The sequence below is a fragment of the Chiloscyllium punctatum genome, chromosome 36, assembly GCF_047496795.1.
Source record: "Chiloscyllium punctatum isolate Juve2018m chromosome 36, sChiPun1.3, whole genome shotgun sequence".
Taxonomy (NCBI): Eukaryota; Metazoa; Chordata; class Chondrichthyes; order Orectolobiformes; family Hemiscylliidae; genus Chiloscyllium; species Chiloscyllium punctatum.
In genome coordinates, this window is record NC_092774.1 from 40,104,487 (window position 1) to 40,119,928 (window position 15,442).

Sequence of the window (15,442 nt, forward strand, 5' to 3'; positions counted from 1 at the left end):
TTCAAACGCCACATATTTCGACTCTGATCTCTAGCATCTGCAGTTCTCACTTGTTCCACATCTCTATACATCACCATTTAAACAATGCATCTCATTTCTGTTTTTATTTTACAGGAAAGACTATAACTTCACACTGTGTAACTGCATTTGCCATGTGTTTGCCAATTAAGACACAGACCTGAACCAACTTTGCTGCAAGTCAAGAACTCAACTCCAGAATGAAAACATAAAATGGAAAAGGGGGGTGAGAAAAGAGTGTGTTGTACTCACAGATGTTGGACAGAGGAAAGTTGCAGTCTGATGTGAAGCTCAATCTTCATTCAGAGAGAGAAGAACAGCAACTATAGCTTCACAAATTCATGGTCCAATATCCGCATGCAGAAAATAGGGGGGATCTCAATGACAGGAAGACCACACTCCTTCCGGTCTTCTGGCGCTTTCTATTGGTCCATCAAAAGAATGTTGCGTGATGATTCCGATATCAGGTAGGAGCATGCGCAGTATTTTGCTGACACCGGCGTACATGCGCAGTGCTTGTGACACCGAGAAGCATCCGTAGTTTGTCCTGTGGAGGTGTTGGTGTAACCGACAGATTTTTCAGTCTAAATGCTAATCGGGGAAAAAAAAAGACTGGTGCCACAAATTTGTTTTCCTGGGATTCAACATTTTATTGTTTTGAATTTTGTCTGGCTGCTCAATTTCGTATGTCTTTTCCCCAGGTTAGAGGAAGTACAAAACTAGAGGGGCATCGGCTTAGGGTGAGAGGGGAAAGGTTTAAAAGGGAGAAAAGGGATAAATTTTCACGCAGAGCGTGGTACGTGTATGGAATGAGCTGCCAGAGGCCGTATGTCAAGGCTGGTACATTTACAACATGTAAAAGCCTTCTGTATGGGTTCTGGAAAGGCCTCTATATGAATAGGAAGGGTTGAGAGAGATATGAGCCAAATACTGGCAAACAGATCACGAGATTAATTTAGGATATGTGGTCGGTGTGGACTACATATTCAGAACCAATTTCACAAGACTAGGAATAGGTCATTCCTCCCTCACAGCCTGTTCTCAACTGTGGCTTAACTGCAAGTTTCAGAAAGATGTCTGCAGTTTTTTTTAAAGCAATTGAATATGCTTTCAGACTTTATTGATGTTTCTAAATACATCATTTTAGCTATTCTCAATGTTTTAAAGATCAGCCGTTTCGCTGGTGCAGTGGTTAGCACTGCTGCCTCACACTGCCAGGAACCGGATTCGATCCCACCGTCTGGCGACTGTTGGTGTGGGATTTGCACATTCCTTTGCCCTCCTTTCCGTGCTCCAGTTTCCGCCCATGGTCGCAAAGATGGGCAGGTTAGGGTGGATTGGCCGTGCTAAATTGCCCCACAGTGTGCAGAGATGTGTTGTGGGGTGGGATGCTCTTCGGAGGGTCAGTGTGGACTCGATGGGCCGAATGGCCTGCTCCCACACTGTAGGGATTCTATGATTACAAGAGTTGTCAAAACAGCAATTTTAATTGGTGAAGTATAAGACCAGGAGCCAACCTTTAAGCAGTTTCCATTCATTCAGAGTGAAATTTTAGAATTGTATCACTCTGAGCTCTACTCCCACCTCAATGTCTTTAAATGTCTTTTTATCTGTCCTCAAACAATCATACAATCAATCTGTCCCTCCTTAACCTTGATTTTTTTAAAATTAGCATATTTCTTCCTTTAGATAAACCTTATCAATCAAAACACAAAACAATGTTTCAAACCTAGTTAAAGATTTTTTAAGTTCTATACGAATCTTCTGGGATCCCCAGTAATCACCCCATATGAGCTGTTATCTTCATCAAATAATCTGACAATTATCGACTGCTATCAACCTCTTCCGTCCCAGGAAATTTCCTTTCTCTGCAAAGTTTGGTTCATGTTGGCAAGTTCAATTTATAATGTTTTACATTCTCAGCATCTGTTTAACGTTCAGTGAGAAAACTGTTTTCAGTCTCACAGTTATACAGTATTCCTCCAAAATTTTTCTGAGGAATGCACTTCTCCCACAAGAGCTGGTGGTTCCACAGTTAAAATGCTATTAACAGCTTGCTTGGTTGTCTTTGCTGTTTCCCCTCTAATTGTTCAAAATGTCTGGTTTTATACCCCAAAACATCAGATCATTTCATTGGTTTGGTGTCATTCCAAACTGTAAAATTCAAGTTCGAAAGGAGTTTGGTGTCAGGGGCATACTTTCAACTGATTGGCAGAATTGGAATTTGTTTTTGTTCCATGGCAACACAACTCCAGCTATTTGTTTCAACCAAACGTTACATTTTTAAATCGTTCAGCACGCTTTGTGCTTTCAGTCAGTCCTTGCTCGTTTCCTCTATGTCAAAAGGTACACTACACACCTATACCTTAATTACACCATCCAAATGTTTTTTAAATGTTGTAACTATACCTGCGTCTATCACTTCTGGAAGTTCATTCACTCACAAACGAACGTCTGTGTAAAAACGTTATCCCTCAGGTTCCTTTTAAAATTTCTCTCCTCTCACCTTAAAAAGAAGTCCCCTAGTTTTTAATTCTCCTTCACTAAGGAACAGACATTTGCTAATCACTTTACTTACAACCTTCATGATTTTGTAAATTTCTACAAGGTCACCCTCAACCTCCTACGCTCCAGTGAAAAAGGTCCAAGCCCCTCCTTATAACCTGAACCCTTCAGTCCTGGCAACATCCTGGGAAAGCTTTTCCAAACCCTCTCCAATAGTATTCTTCCTATAACAGGGCGACCAGGACTGTACTCAGTACACTAAAAGTGGCCTCATCAACATCCTGTACAAACTCAACATGACGTCCCAACTCCAACACTGAATGGTGAGAAAAATGAAAGCAAGTGTGCTGAACACCACCTTAACTACCCTGTCTACCGGTGATGAAACTTTCAAAGAACTATGTACCTTAAACTTCCCCTCCACTCCCCCCCCCCCAAAAAAAAACAGGTCTCTCTGTTCTACAACAAGACCCAGGGCCCTACCATTTACTATACAAGTCTTGCCCTTGTTTGTTTTACCAAAATGCAACCCCTCGCTTTTATCCACACGGTCTCTCTCAGGTACACACACAAATACAGCCTTTCACAGGCTTACACTCCATCACACTTACACTTTACCAAGTTAAAAATCACACAACACCAGGTTATAGTCCAACAGGTTTTATTGGAAGCATTAGCGTTCGGAGCACCGCTCCTTCATCAGGTGGTTGTGGAGGACACAATTATAAGACGCAGAATTTAGAACAAAAGTTTACAGTGTGATGAAGCTGAAATTATACATTGAAAAATACCTTGATTGTTTGTTCACTCTTTCATCTGTTCGAATACCATGATAGTTTCACTTTTCTCATATGTAAATCGCAAAACTTATTAAAATTTACATAAGTTACATTTTCAGGTTAACTGTAACAATTGATGTTAGCTCACACCAATTGTTACAGTTAACCTGAGAACATTTAAGAGGCATTTGCATGGGTATATGAACAGGAAGTGTTTGGAAGGATATGGGCAGGGTGCTGGCAGGTGGGAGTGGATTGGGTTGGGATATCTGGTCGGCATGGACAGGTTGGACCGAAGGGTCTGTTTCCATGCTGTACATCTCTATGACCCTATTTATATACGAAAGAAGTGAAACTATCATGGTTTATGAACAGATGAAAGACTCAACAAACAATCAAGGTATTTTTCTATGTACAATTTCAGTTACATCACACTGTAAATTTTTGATATAAGTTCTGTGCCTTACAATTGTGTCCTCCACAACCACCTGATGATGGGACAGCGCTCCAAAAGCTAGTGCTTCCAATTAAACCTATTGGACTATAACCAGGTGTTGTGTGATTTTTAACCTTGTACACCCCAGTCCAACACCGGCATCTCCAAATTATGACACTTTACCAAGCATACAAACACGCACTCTCTTATGCACACACAAGTCTATGGGGTGAATTTGGATTTTCAGAATTATATTTGCAGATACATTCAGTTTTCCTCAAAAAGTGTGCAATCTGCAGGCAGTGAAGCCATGTCATATTTTATAAATCCCTACTTTGAAAATACAACCAGTCTATTTCAAGATTGGGATACAGACAGTCTCAAACCTCACACCTTTAATGCATTGACTGAGCTGAGATGTCACCTCTTTTTATAAAACCTGAAGTTATCTGGAGAACGTGACTTAAAAGTAGTTCTGGGATTTACATATTAATGAACAGAAACTAAAAGTGGCCTCATCAACATCCTGTACAAACTCAACATGACGTCCCAACTCCAACACTCAATGGTGTGAAAAATGAAAGCAAGTGTGCTAAACACCGTCCCTGAACCATCCAGACTGACGTAGAAACTAGGAGCAGGGCTTGTCACTCATGGTTGAGAAGGAGTGTATGAAATCATAGAAAAAGCTGGGACCCACTGGAATTGTATCCCTTCCTCAGTCTCTCTATGTTTTTCCTTAACTTCTCTTTTTCTGACTTTTCTCCCTTTTCTCGCTCACTCTGTGTCTCTCTTTCTTCTTGTCTTCCACTCGCATCCGTCTGTCCTATGGGTTCAGGACCATAATTGTTTGAAGTTTGCGTCACCTACTGACCCTGATCACTCCCTGTACGAAAACGTTCTTCCTAATGTCACTTTTACTTCTTTTCCTCGTGATTTTAAAACTCTGCTGAATCGTTGTCGATCCTTTCAGGCGTGGGAGCATTTGCACTCCATTATTCCTGTGTCTAGACCCTCATGACTTGAAAAACGTCAATCAGGCCAGCTATCAACCTACTGTTCTCCAAGGAGAACTGTCCCATCTTTCCAATGTACCTTCATTGCTGACAATTCTCATACACGGCACCATGAACGGCAACCAGTTCAGCGCTGTCTGCAATCACTTCACTTCCCCGCTTCCTGAAATTTCACGCTCACAATTGTGCAATAATGGAGCTGGAGGAATCATCCAGAGTCGGACTGCGTGGGCGGACTATGTGCAATGCTTGTTTTCACTTGGAGCAGGTGTTTCCTTTTATCCTGTTCGCTGTAATGGGAGCGCGATTCCACCCCTACTTCAGACAGTCCGATCTCGTTTAATAAATGTGCTTTTTGAGAAAATCACCCCGGCATTTCTGCACAAGGCAATTTAAGAAATGAGGGCTCGTCCGGGATTTGAACCCGGAATCCCTCGCAAATCCACCCAACTGAAGGCCCGAAGCGAGAATCATACCACTAGACCAACGAGCCACAGGCCCAGCGAAGCGCCCTGACCCCAGACGCTACAAGTGCCCTTCCCTGAAGCAGCTGAGACTTGCTCAGTGTGAAATACGTTTGAGTTGCTCCAAGAATCGCAAGCAGCAAAGAGATTCCACAACATTTGCTTCTCATTCCGTCTCCCTGCGCCCAGGACGCTGCTGTTTGTCCCGTTCCCAGTAACTGGACTCTCTCCACTGGCGGATAATTAAACCATTTTGTTTCTACTTGCAAACTGTTCTGGGGGAGGGCAGAGCCCATTCGCTTTTCTGCTCTCTCTTAATCATTTGGGATGGGAGACGTCAGTTACACTAATGCGTAGGAAATGGGCAAGTTTTAACTACATTACAAAGGTCTGTAATCAAAGAGACAGAAAGATGCTGTGTTGGTGGGACAGAGAGAAATGGACACCGGAAACTGTTCCCTCAGGTAAATTCATATTTGTGTTCAGCCGGCTCGGTGCTCAGAATTCGTCTTCACACAGCAATCCTGCAGAAAGACTTTTCTAACACGGGCGTCTGTTTCTTTGCTGCGAACGGGCAGCAGTGAATATCTGAGCCCCAACTGTCCCAGATGAAGTTGAAAATGAGCCATTGTTTCTCCCTCAGCCGCTCTGTCCCAGACAGGGAGAGGGACGGCATCAACGCGTGACGTCATTCCGCCGCAGCCTGAAGCCGTTCAGTCCATCATTTCCATGTGACTCTCTGTCACTTGTATCTCTCCGAGATGATTCCCAATCGGTGATATGTGTCCTCATCATGGGAACTGTGTCTGTGTGGTGATGCTGCTTTCGAAATGCTGATCGTCCTGTCATTCACGTCTGAACCGGAGTGGGGAATTATTGCAGGGAATGAATACGACCGCAAATAATGTGGCTTTGTGGCTCAGTGGTTAACCCTGCTGTCTCATAACGGTACCTGAATTCGATCCTACCAGTGTTCGGCTTGTTTGTGTGGAGTTTGTTCAATCTCCCCGTGTCTGCGTGGGTTTCCTGCGGTGCTCCGGTTTCCTTCCATAGTCGAAAGCTGTGCAGGTTCGGTGGACTGACCATGCTAAACTGGCCCTTAGTGCCCAGAAGTCGGTAGGTTGGGGGCATCAGTCAGAAGTAAATGTCGGGTCTGGGTGGTTTACTCTTCGGAGGGTTGATACGGACTTGTTGAGCAGGAGGGCCTGTTTCCACACTGGAGGGATTCGAATTCGAATTGTTTCAACTTCACCAGCTCATTCCCATTTCAGAGAAGAGGTGTTAGGATTCAGTTCAGAGCAGACCGGCGGGAAACAACTCAAATCTCCACAAGCACTTCCCCTTAATTGTGTAAATTGGGCCAGTGTTTAGTGACATATTCAGCTCAGATGCTCGAAGATTTGGGAAGCAGAGGCAAAGGCAAGATATAGAACAGAGTCCCGTTACAAAGGGAAGCAATAGCAGACGACAGTTTCGATCGAGGGACATGAACCCAGCACCCTCCCGCTGCGCCACTCTACTTTCCCGCACGGAGTGTTTTCCATAGATCCCTTCACCCTTTCGTCTGGCGTGTGGCATGCAAGTTCGAGACTGGTGTCAATGATCTTCACTGCTGTCGTGTTATATGGTGTTTCGCAGACGTATGGAGGCTGTGTGAATGTGAACTGTTTTCTAAATTCCCACATTCTGTTGGTCGAACTGTGATTTAACTCTGAATCATAACATATGTCACAGCGTAGACGGAGGCCATGCGGCCCACCTTCGCTCTGCTGGTTCTACACCGTAAGTAAATGCGTGTCTCAATTCGTATCATTCTCTTGCCTTTTCCGTGTAAATCTGCGCATCTGAACATGACCACAAGCATTGCCCTCCTCAACAGAGAACAGGAGAAAACCACGCAGACCTCCACGAATGTGTCACCTCAACTGTGCACATTGGGCCAGTATATCAATGTGAAATATTCATGTTGAGTTATTTGGGAAGCAGATGAGAAGGCGAGGTGCAGAACAGAGCACCCTTAGACTGGTAAGCTGCGAAAGACCACGTTACGTGAATAGGAGAGAATATGACATGGCGGATTTCAGGCCCTAAAGTCATGGAACTCGATATTGAAGACAGGGTCATGTAGGGTCTTCAAGTGGAAAATGAAGCGTTGTTCTTCCATCTGGAGCTGAGCTTTGCTGGAACACTGCTGCAAGCCTGACACAGAGATGTTGGCCAGGGAACAGGGTGGCGTGTTAAAGTGGCGGGCAACCCGAAGCTCAGGGCCTTTTTTGCGGGCAGAATTGAGATTTTCTGCGAAACAGTCACCCAGTTTATGCTTCATGCTACTTTGGGGAAACCACACTGTGAGCAGCGAATGCAGTAGACTAGGTTGTGGCAAATGTGCAGGTAAAGTGCTGCTTCACCTGGCGGGTATGTTCGAGCCCTTGGATATTCAGGAGGGAGCAGGTAAATGGGCAGGTGTTACACATTCGGCGGTTAGAGGATAAAGTGCCTTGGGACAATGGGAGGTGGGTGTGGGGTGTTGAGAGTGAAGGAAGAGTGGACCCGAGGTGTAACCCTGCCCACTTACCTCCTCTCACATATAAATCCGTGAGGTTGAAAGAACATTCCATCCAATAATTCAGTACCACGTGACTCATGAACTAACTTGTATACATGTTCCGGGGCCAGCATCATTATTGCGTCACAGCAGCTGCAGGCCATCACCGGGGGCTCGCCCTATGACGTCACGGTGCGGCTGGAAGCCCCCGGGAGAGTTTATCAAAGAAACCTCCCTGTGGGTCAGGGCAACTCTGCATCAGGAAGCACTGGGATGGTCAACCACTATCAGTTAACATGGGGAACACATCTCCACATTATGCAGCCTCGAGGCAAACTTCCCGTCCTTCTACTTAAAGTTCAAGAGCCCTCAGACCGAAATTCCCCAGGTACGTTTGGAAGAACTTTTTCCAGGTGTCCGCAAAGTACATCTATGAGCAATTTGTTAAAGTTTGAATTTTGTGAGTGTTGAAATTATGTGCTTTTGAGCGAAATCGCAGTTCGAAAAAACAGAATGTGGGAATGTCTGCGGGTGCGTGATGGGAGCATCACCCAGAAGGAAAACCATCTCTCCTATTCACACAATGTCCTCTTTAGCAGCTTTCCGTATAAGGGCGCTCTGTTCTGCACCTCGCCTACTCATCTGCTTCCCAAAACACTTCGACATAAATATATCACATTGATATACTGACCCAATGTGCACAGTTGAGATGACACACTCGTGGAGGTCTGCGGGATCTTCTCCTGTTCTCTGTACCCTATGTTGAGGAGGGCAATGCTTGTCACTGGTCACTGAGGTGTCAGAGAAAAGTTTCGAAAGAAAACGGTTTAGTAGAGAGGGCCCGGTTCCTGGAGACGGGACAAACGGAAGCAGGGAGACAGAATGATAAGCAGCTGTTCTGGAAATTGTTTGATAGACCCCATTAAAAGCACACAACCCAAGCCAAGGAGGAGCAACCAACACACCACCACTGGGTGGGCTCGAACAACCAACTTTTCAGCTAACAGCCGAAATCGCTGGCCAATTGTGCCACAGAGACAGGCAACGACAAAAGGTCATCGCTTAGGGGAGGCTATTAGTGAATTAAAAATTCAGCCTGCCCCGCCTAGAATTACAATTGTGGTCTATCAGTCTTAATTTTCAAAAAGAAAGTCTGGGACATTTACTGTGGAAACACTGAGGACAGTCTGATCCCACTCTCTGCAGACACATCCATGTCACGAGGAACTAGCTATCTTACTCCGGGGCCGTCGCCCTTCGAGCCTTTCAGTGTTTTGCCTGTTCCCGAGTTCTCTCATTGGCTCGCAGGGGAGAAGGGGTTTGAATTCCTGATGTGCAGTAACGACAATTCTTTCAATGTCTCAGATCAGTTCATGTGCCGAGAACATCAGAGTCAACCTCCCGGCCTCTTCCAACAAGGAGACGGTGTCTGGACTGTCTCTGCTCAATCGGACAGGTCATCTTTCATTCTCCTCTAAACCCGCTTCCCAAAGTGTTTCTAAATGTTCACAAAGCTGGAGACTGGGATTTCTGTTTTGCTTCATGAACATTGAAACATTTTTCCATTGCCTAACTGACAATATTTTGCCAAAATTTCTTCCCAATTGTACGCCTTGCCTCATGTCCAGGGATGAGGAATTTCCATTTTGGCGAGACATTGCCAAGGTTGAGAATGTTCGCTTTGGAGCAAAGAAGGTTAACTGGAGATTTCCTGGGGCTGTTGGTAATGATGGGAGAAGAAGCGGTGGGAATGGGCAGATGAATGATCAGAAGAACCAATTGCCACTGACCAGAGTCAGTTACCAGAGGACAGGGATTGAAGTTCTTGAATGAAAAGCAGCACTTGTGCCTAATAAACACAGAGAATACTGCAGAGAGCCAACGGGTCGAGCAGCATCTGTGGAAAGGTAAACAGAGCTGACGTTGTGAGTCTGGTACGTTGTTTGTTCAGAACCCGAGTTTCCTGCATGGCAATCAATTCCCAGACATGAGAAAACGGGTCTTTATTGAGACGGGTTTTGTGAAGATTGAGCGATAATGCAACCAACAGGAAGTTATTTAAAATCGCCAGCGAAGAAAGCATAGTCAGCAGGCGGGGGTGCCCCAAAGGATCTTTACACCAACACCTTAAGTGTTCGGCCACAACTACACGCCCAAAGTTGTGGTCTAAACTTTCTCATGGAATAGTTCTAACAGGAAAGGTGAGTATTGGGCTTGTCCTGTCCGCGCCATAGCCCCAACGTTTCCTGTTCCCCTGGATTTGATCAGGACAGAGGAGGCTGATGGGAGATCGAATTGAACTACACACATTGATGAGAGATAGAGCGGGGGGGAAGGATCCATTCCGATGCGTAGAGAGATTAATAATCAGGGCCGAAAATAAGGAGCCACTTCAAGAAGTATGGGGTTCATTCAGCAAAGCTAATGTAGAACTGTTCACAGAAAATTGTGATGAAAGTCTCTCGAGTTACTTTGATGAGAAGTGTTGATGATGCTAATACAATCGATAGGATGAACGTAGATTGGTAAATGTATTTGGTGACAGTTCTGTTCTAGCCCTGTGAGCGAAACCTGGATCTGAAGGAGTATAAGGGACATTAACAACATCGATCTGAAATTGGACACGTGACAAGAAACAGAGCCATCATTAACAGTTGGCTTTTGAACTGGACAAGGTTTCTCGTGAAATTAGCTTGAGGCTTGAGGTATGCAAGGTCAAGATAATTGAGGTAAAACACGGAAACGCTATCCTCATTAGCAGACAGTGAAAGGATTACAAGACACAAATTAAACATTTTCGACAAGTGATACAGGGGACTGGGAAGATAAGTATTATAAACTGAGAACAACAAAGTTCTGGAGCACAACACTTACATTCAAAGACCGAAAACATCCAGGTCCTGATTAATCAGATTGCATTGTGGTGCTTTTCTGCAAAACATCCACTTGCAATGTCCTACAAAAGAGTGACAAAACCCATCCCTGTCAGCCCAGGATAGAAAATCCGAAGGGATGAACGCATGCTTATTTTCTGAAGATTCACAGAGCTTAGACTGGGTTTTGGTGATTGTTTCTTTTCCACTCCCAGGAGCCGCAGTGGTTAAGGCGTTGAGTTGGGGAGAATAAAATGTGCCCGTGAGCAGCATGTGGGGCTATTTCAGCTTCCCCTCATCTGACTGCGCTGTGAGTTGACTCAGATGTTCTCAGGGACATTTACTGACGCGAGACAGTGAAAGGATTCTCATTCCCGCAGATCGAGAATTCAAACCGTATGCCGGCTTCAGGACAATGAGAAGATTAATTGGGGTGTGTGAAGAAGCTGTGAGCTGTATTTCAAACAGGTAGGTGGAGTCAGATGCATCATCCATTGCGCCCCGGGCCTGTGCGTATCCCACGCCACCATGCTGCAGAGTTCTGACGTTAACACGGACATGCGCAGCAATGGGTTCATTCACAAGGTGAACAACCAAAGATAATCACCGTCACTGATTCCCTTCCACAGGCCCAACTTGGTGAAGCAGTATCTTTCACTGGCAAAGGAAACACCCTTGTCCTCAGGTGCCTGCTTCATTTCGATCACGATTTCAAGCCCCTCACTGTTCTAGTCTCATTTCCAAACACTTTGCTCATAGCCTCAAAAGAAGCTCTGCGGGTGTCTGCTTGTTCCACACGAACAGGCAGTGGGTTGCAGATTCCCACCATTCCCAATTTCAGTGAAGTATTAATCCCTCTCCACTGATTTGAATCTTAAAGAAGAAGCCGGGGAGCAAACTCCCTTTCTTTTCGACGACGTTTCTCATTTTGTACTCGGAAGGGTTCACACCTGCGTGGGGAAACCGCAATGGATTTCATGTACATCGCATTAACCACTCGGCCCATCAATACAGAACCACACTGACAGCTTGACTTCCCAGGTCTGTCTGCCTGTGGAGCTGAGAAAGAGTGAATCATCGCACAGTTTGTTTGAATCCAATCACTTCACAGTGATTCAAAAGGGTTAAATATCTTCACATGGTGTTTGCAGATATTTAGGTGTTTCACCCCAAAAGATGAAATGAACTTTCAGTTAGAAATTGCAGGAGGAATTCAGCAGGTCAGGCAACATCTGTGGAAAGAGAATCAGAGGCAACATTCCAGAATTCTGTTTTCTCCGACAGATTCTGTCAATGCTGCCGAGTTTCTCTTTTGGTCTCGTCTTCTCAGCACACGCAGTCCCTTACGTTAGACATTAATTGAATTCAGAAACCCCTTTGTGGAGAAGATTTCCGTTTGGGGAACATTTTCCAGACCCCATTAAAAGCGCACAGCTTCGAAGCCAAAGAAGAGTAGCGAACACACCGCCCCTGGGTGGGCTCGAAACACCAACGTTTCAGTTAACAGTCGAACGCGCTAACCAATTGCGCCACAGAGACAGGCGCTGCCGGGAGCGGCGCAATCGCGTAAGGATTTTATAATTCAGCCCCACGGCCTAGAATTACAATTGTCGTCTATCAGTTTTACTTTTCCATAATCAAGCCTGGGAGATCTATTGTGGAGATACCGGGGACAGTCTGCAGACACATCCATGTCACGAGGAACTAGCTCTCTTACTCCGGGGCCGTCGCTCTTCCAGGCTTTCAGCGTTTTGCCTGTTCCCTAGTTCTCTCATTGGCTCGGAGGTGAGAAGGAGTTTGAATTCCTGATGTGCAGGAACGACAATTCTTTCAATGTCTCAGATCAGTTCATGTGCCGAGAACATCAGAGTCAACCTCCCGGCCTCTTCAACAAGGGGTCGGTGTCTGGACTGTCTCTGCTCAATCGGACCGGTCATCTTTCATTCTCCTCGAAATCCGCTTCCCAAAGTGTTTCTAAAGGTTCACAAAGCTGGAGACTGGGATTTCTGTTTTGCTTCATGAACATTTGAACATTTTTCCATTACCTAAGTGACAATATTTTGACAAAATTTCTTCCCAATTGTACGACTTGCCTCATGTCCAGGGATGAGGAATTTTCATTTTGGCGAGACATTCCCAAGGTTGAGAAAGTTCGCTTTGGAGCAAAGAAGGATAACTGGAGATTTCCTGGGGCTGTTGGTAATGATGGGAGAAGAAGCGGTGGGAATGGGCAGATGAATGATCAGAAGAACCAATTGCCACTGACCAGAGTCAGTTACCAGAGGACAGGGATTGAAGTTCTTGACTGAAAAGCAGCACTTGTGCCTAATAAACACAGAGAATACTGCAGAAAGCCAACAGGTCGAGCAGCATCTGTGGAAAGGGAAACAGAGCTGACGTTGTGAGTCTGGTACGTTGATTGTTCAGAACCCGAGTGTCCTGCATGGCAATCAAATCCCAGACATGAGAAAACGGGTCTTTATTGAGACGGGTTTTGTGAAGTTTGAGCGATAATGCAACCAACAGGAAGTTATTTAAAATCGTCAGCGAAGAAAGCATAGCCAGCAGGTTACCACCCTGGGCGGGGAGCCCCAAATGATCTCTACGCCAACACCTTAAGTGTTCGGTCACAACTACACGCCCAAAGTTGAGGTCTAAACTTTCTCATGGAATAGTTCTAACAGGAAAGGTGAGTATTGGGCTTGTCCTGTCCGTGCCATAGTCCCAACGTTTCCTGTTCCCCTGGATTTGATCAGGACAGAGGAGGCTGATGGGAGATCGAATTGAACTACACACATTGATGAGAGATCGAGCGGGTGGGAAGGATCCATTCCCATGCGTAGAGAGATTAATAATCAGGGCCGAAAATAAGGAGCCACTTCAAGAAATTTGGGGTTCATTCAGCAAAGCTAATGTAGAACTGTTCACAGAAAATTGTGATGAAAGTCTCTCGAGTTATTTTGATGAGAAGTGTTGATGATGCTAATACAATCGATAGGATGAACGTAGATTGGTCAATGTATTTGGTGACAGTTCTGTTCTAGCCCTGTGAGCGAAACCTGGATCTGAAGGAGTATAAGGGACATTAACAACATCGATCTGAAATTGGACACGTGACAAGGAACAGAGCCATCATTAACAGTTGGCTTTTGAACTGGAGAGGGTTTCTCGTGAAATTAGCTTGAGGCTTGAGGTATGCAAGGTCAAGATAATTTAGGTAAAACATGGAAACACTATCCTCATTAGCAGACAGTGAAAGGATTACAAGACAGAAATTAAACATTTTCGACAAGTGATACAGGGGACTGGGAAGATAAGTATTAGAAACTGGCAACAACAAAGTTCTGCAGCACAACACTGACATTCAAAGACCGAAAACATCCAGGTCCTGATTAATCAGATGGCATTGTGGTGCTTTTCTGCAAAACATCTACTTGCAATGTCCTACAAAAGAGTGACAAAACCCATCGCTGTCAGCCTAGGATAGAAAATCCGAAAAGATTAACGTTTGCTGATTTTCTGAAGATTCACAGAGCTTAGACGGGGTTTTGGTGATTGTTTCTTTTCCACTCCCAGGAGCCGCAGTGGTTGAGGCGTTGAGTTGGGGAGAATAAAATGTGCCTGTAAACAGCGTGTGGGGATATTTCAGCTTCCCCTCATCTGACTGCGCTGTGAGTTGACTCAGATGTTCTCAGGGACATTTACTGACGCGAGACAGTGTAAGGATTCTCATTCCCGCAGATCGGGAATTCAAACCGTATGCCGGCTTCAGGACAATGAGAAAGATTAATTGGGGTGTGTGAACAAGCTGTGAGCTGCATTTCAAACAGGTAGGTGGAGTTTGGTGCGCCAGTCCCTGTGCGCATCCAACGCCACCATGCTGCAGAGTTCTGACGCCAACACGGACATGCGCAGCAATGGGAACATTCACAAGGTGAACAACCAAAGATAATCACCGTCACTGATTCTCTTCCACAGGCCCAACTTTGTGAAGCAGTATCTTTCACTGGCAAAGGAAACGCCTTTGTCCACAGGTACCTGCTTCATTTCTATCACGATTTCAAGCCCCTCACTCTTCGAGTCTCATTTCCAAACACTTTGCTCATAGCCTCCAACAAAGGTATCTGCTTGTTCCACCCGAACAGACAGTGGGTTGCAGATTCCCACCAGTCCCAATTTGAGTGAAATGTTTTTCCCCCTCCACTGATTTGAATCTTAAAGAAGAAGCGGGGGAGCAAACTCCCTTTCTTTTCGACGACACTTCTCATTTTGTACTCGGCAGGGTTCACACCTGCGTGGGGAAGCCGCAATGGATTTCAAGTCCATCGCATCAACCACTCGGCCCACGATTCAGTACCACACTGTCAGTTTGACTTCCCAGGTCTGTCTGCCTGTGGAGCTGAGAAAGAGTGAATCATCGCAGAGTTTGTTTGACTCCAATCACTTCGCAGTGATTCGAAAGGGTTAAATATCTGCACATGGTGTTTGCAGATATTTCGGTGTTTCTCCCGAAAAGATGAAATGAACTTTCAGTGAGAAATTGCAGGAGGAACTCAGCAGGGCAGACAACATCTGTGGAAAGAGAATCAGAGGCAACATTTCAGAATTTTGTTTGCTCCGACAGGTACTGTCAAACCTGTTGATTTTCTGTTTGGGTCTCGTCTTCTCAGCATACGCAGTCCCTTAGGTAAGACATGAAGTCAACTCGCAACCCCCCTGTGTGGAGAAGATTTCCGTTTGGGGAACATTCTCCTGACCCCATTAAAAGCGCACAGTTTCGAAGCCAAAGGAGAGCAGCGAACACAC

The 15,442-nt window shown here is 45.2% G+C and overlaps 1 non-coding gene across 1 annotated transcript; it reads right to left on the minus strand.

Moving 5' to 3' along the window:
- Positions 1–5,157: 5,157 nt before the first annotated feature.
- On the minus strand, positions 5,158–5,247 carry trnap-cgg (transfer RNA proline (anticodon CGG)). The gene is given in 2 exon segments: positions 5,158–5,193; positions 5,212–5,247. It is a non-coding gene; the product is annotated as a tRNA-Pro (tRNA).
- Positions 5,248–15,442: the final 10,195 nt, after the last annotated feature.